The following is a 4,837-nucleotide window of genomic DNA, read 5'->3' as shown; positions in this document are numbered from 1 at the left end:
CGTCGGACGTCCGAGACACTCAAGTCGTTCGGACCCTGCTGAGCCGTCGGATGACCATCGTCCTCCGGACTTTCAGAACCCCATGTGCACAGCCGTGGCTTTTGTCCTTGTATCTCTCTCCCACTTACCCCTTCGTGACTAGCACTATATATAATCCAACCTCACCTCCTTTCTAGCGTATGCAATGATTTAGCATCTAGTTGAGCATTGCTCCTTCCTCTACCTCCTCCCATGGAGATTCCTCCATGTGAGTAGACCATGTAGTGGATGTCAAGGCCCCTTGCGAGGGAAGATCCCCTAGTGGATTCAAGGCCCCATCGCCCCATGGGATTTGGGATGAACTCTACCATGTATCTTACTTTCCCTTTGTTTTTCATATACCCTTGTGGATCTTGTGTGTGGCGAGTCTAGTGGATGTGTGATTGGACTTGTTCTTGAGTGTTCTCTCTTGTGATTCTCCCTGTTCATCATCGTGACAAGATGATGAGGGGTTATTCCATCAATATGCTGCAACATGTAGACACCCACACCAGGATAAGAGTGATGGATCTGATTGTAGAGACAAGCAAGAGGACTGCTGCTGACGAGAATAGGTCATCTGGATACGCTCCATATATTCACATAATGATGAATTCCAAGGTTGGAAAGAGCATGTATCTACTTGATCGTAAACACCTACCACTCAAGCTAGAATTCGGTGATAATGTTGTTGTTATGGATCCAAGCCATCCCACTTCAGCTACAACACAGTCTGAGGTTGAGGCCACGGCCCAGGCAGAGGCAGCCAGATCCACTAGTGCTCGAGTGCTAAAAACGAAGAGCGACCAAATGGCATTTCTCATCAACACCATCCAAGGGATGAAGAAGGAGATCAGTGACATTTTGCTAAATCAGGAGAGCCTTTAGAGGATTGTGGAAACAAAGTTTCATGACCTGGATGTCAAGGTGACTGAGCTAACCACCACGGACAACGAGTTAAAGCAGGAGGTAGATACAGTGCTTGCTCCCACCTCTAGTGATGATGATGGCAGTCCACTCCAGAATCACACTCAGTTCAGGGCACATGTCAGATCTTCTTCCATGCTAGTCCTAGAGAGGAGACCCTTGATACGTCTCCATCGTATCTACTTTTCCAAACTCTTTTGCCCTTGTTTTGGACTCTAACTTGCATGATTTGAATGGAACTAACCCGGACTGACGCTGTTTTCAGCAGAATTGCCATGGTGTTGTTTGCAGAAATGGAAGTTCTCGGAACGTCCTGAAAATTTACGGAGAATATTTCTGGAAAATATGAAAGATACCTGCACAAAGATCCACCAGAGGGGATGGGTCAGTGGGCCACAAGCCCTGTTGCCGCGGCCCCCCTGGCCGCGGAAACCAAGCTTGTGGGGCCCACGTGGGTCTGCCGCCCCCAACTCCAGCTCTATAAATTCACTTTCGTCCCGAAAAAAATCAGGAGAGAAGATTTCATCGCGTTTGCGATACGGAGGCGCCGCCACATCCTGTTCTTCATATGGAGGACAGATCTTATGTCCGTTTTGGGTTCCGGAGAGGGGAAATCATCGCTATCATCATCATCAACCTTCTTCCCTCTCCAATTCCATGAAGCTCTTCATCGTTCGTGAGTAATCTATTCGTAGGCTCGCTGGGCGGTGATGAGTAGGATGAGATCTATCATGTCATCGAGTTAGTTTTGACGGGGATTGATCCCTAGTATCCACTATGTTCTGAGATTGATGTTGCTACTACTTTGCCATGCTTAATGCTTGTCACTAGGGCCCGAGTGCCATGATTTCAGATCTGAAATTATTATGTTGTCACCAATATATGTGTGTTTTAGATCCGATCTTGCAAGTTGTAGTTACCTACTATGTGTTATGACCCGGCAACCCCGGAGTGACAATAACCGGAACCACTCCCGGTGATGACCATAGTTTGAGGAGTTCATGTGTTCACCAAGTGCTAATGCGTTGTTCCAGTTATTTATTAAAAGGAGAACCTTAATATCCCGTAGTATCCTTTTGGACCCCGCTGCCACCTGAGGGATGGACAATAGATGTCATGCAAGTTATTTTCCCTAAGCACGTATGACGACACACGGAATGCATGCCTACATCACATTGACGAACGGGAGACTGTTGCATGATGAATATCATCCAAACGAATCACCGACCCATTGCCAACGAGTTTGTCCTACTACTTCTGTTACTACTGTTGCTGCTGCTATTACTTGTTTTGGTCTGCTGCTGTTACTTGTTTTGCTCTACTGCTGTTACTTGCTAATGTTGCTACTTGCTACTGCTGTCACTATTGCTGTTCCTTGCCACTGCTGTTACTCGTTACACTGCTGCTACCTGCTAGAATACTTTTTCTCGCGCCGTTGACAGGAAAGAATATTTTCCGTCCACGGTCAACTTCTGGCGCCATTGATACAACCGTTAGGAATAGTCTGCCATCAACAGATCGTTTCTCGCACCGTTGTTATCATACTACTTTGCTGCTGATACTTTGCTTGCAGATACTAATCTTTCAGGTGTGGTTGAATCTAACACATTCAGCTGCTAATACTTGAGAGTATCCTTTCACTTCCTGACGGGTGAACCAACAAATTTGGGTTGAATACTCTACCCTCGAAAACTGCCGCGAACCCACGCGCTAGTGGGCCATTGCAAGACAATTGCTAATTGTTCAGCAACTGGGAGCAGTTTTGGCTCTGTTGTCGGGGAGGCATCAAGACAGGAACACGTCAACAGCATTTGTCTAGTGCCATTGCCGGGGACTGCTAGCAGCATTTTTTCTGGCGCCGTTGCCGGGGAAGGGATTGCTATATTCTCTGAGTCACTTGGGATTTATATCTGTTGATCACTATGAAGAATCTGAAAGATCCAAAAATTAAAGTCTTGCCCTCAACTACGAGGGGGGGTAAGGAACTGGCATCTAGCTCTGCACTTGATTCACCTTCAGTTATGAGTAAATTTGCGACATCACCTCCTGCTAGAAATCTTGATATGTCGCCTGTGCTTGATGGTGCTAGAGATGCTATGCCTGATACTGCTAGAGATGCTATGTCTGATACTGCTAGAGATGCTATGCCTGATACTGCTAGAGATGCTATCTTGATACTGCTTTTCCTGATAATGCTAGAGATGCTATTTTGCCAGATGATGCTATGCCTGATACTGCTAGAGATGCTATGCTTGATACTGCTTTGCCTGATGATGCTAGAGATGCTATTTTGCCTGATGATGCTATGCCTGATACTACTAGAGATACTACTTTTCCTGGTATGCCACTAGGGGTATTCCTTGATGCTCATATTGCTAGAGTTACTGCCAATGCTCGTGATGCTTCTGAAACTACCGATACTATTGAGATAGAACCTGCTTTTGCTCCTACTAGATCTAGCTCTCCTAGATATGAATTGCCTGATATACCTGAGAGGTACGTTATGGAGGGAGAGATAGGTGAGGATTTTCTTGCGTGTAAGGATGCTTATGACGCTGAGAAATTACTTCTCAAGTGGAAGGAAAAAGCTCTGAAAGCTAGGAGGTAATACGACCCGAAGTTTTCCACTACACCTATCTTTATCACCGATGAGGATTATGAATTCTCTGTCGACCCTGAGATAATCTCTGTAGTCGAATCTGATCCTTTTCACGGTTATGATTCTGAGACGGTCGTAGCCCATCTTACCAAACTGCACGATATAGCCACCCTTTTCACTAGTGAGGAGAAGATCTGCCACTACTATATCCTTAAGCTGTTTCCTTTCTCTCTAAAGGATGACGCTAAAGCCTGGTTCACTTCTCTTGCTCCTCGATGTGTGAGTAGTCCCCAGGATATGGTTTATTACTTCTGTGAGAAATATTTCCCTGCCCATAAGAAGCAAGCTGCCTTGCAGGAAATATACAACTTTGCTCAACTCAAAGAAGAGAGTCTCCCACAAGCTTGGGGAAGGCTCGTCCAGCTACAGAATGCTTTGCCTGATCACCCTCTTAAGAAGAACGAGATACTTGATATCTTCTATAACGGACTTACCGATGCTTCTAGAGACCACCTAGATAGTTGTGCCGGTTGTGTTTTTAGGGAACGAACTATAGAACAAGCTGAGATTCTACTGAATAACATCTTGATCAAAGATAATGCTTGGACTATTCCCGAACCACCTCCTAAGCCAACTCCGAAGAAAAGAGGTATTCTATTCTCCAGTCCCAAAGATATGCAAGAAGCCAAGAAATCAATGCAAGAGAAAGTCATTAGATCTGAAGATGTCAAAAATCTACCACCTATCGAAGAGATCCATGGTCTCGATAACCCGATACAGGTAGTGGAAGTAAATTCTCTGCGTAGGTTTGATGAGAGAGATATTCCTTTTGATAAACCTGCTAGCCTATGCTTTGATGAATTTGACAACTTTGTTGCCAAACAACAGAGTTTCAATGATTATGTTAGCAGACATTTGGAACAAAGTACTCGTATGCTTAGTCATTTAAGTGCTTGTGTAGACAGAAATGTCAATGTTCTGAAGCTTCTGAGTAAACATGCCTCTATGATTACTACTCAAGTAGAACAAGTACTTAAAGCTCAGAATGACCTGCTCAATGAACTAAATGACAATTTTGTCAAAGTCATTACTAGAGGAGGCAAAATGACTCAGGAACCTTTGTATCCTGAGGGTCATCCTAAGAGAATCGATCAAGATTCTCAAGGAATTAATGCTGATACAGCCAGTCATCCTAAGGAGAAGAAGAAGGATGATAGAAACCTACATGTTAGTTCACCAAATACTGTCACACCTGAAGAACCAAATGATATTTCTGCGTTTGATGCAGAAACA

The sequence above is a fragment of the Hordeum vulgare genome, chromosome 6H (assembly GCF_904849725.1).
Source record: "Hordeum vulgare subsp. vulgare chromosome 6H, MorexV3_pseudomolecules_assembly, whole genome shotgun sequence".
Taxonomy (NCBI): Eukaryota; Viridiplantae; Streptophyta; class Magnoliopsida; order Poales; family Poaceae; genus Hordeum; species Hordeum vulgare.
The sequence above is the reverse complement of the archived record's forward strand: the minus strand, read 5'-3'. Positions refer to the sequence as shown.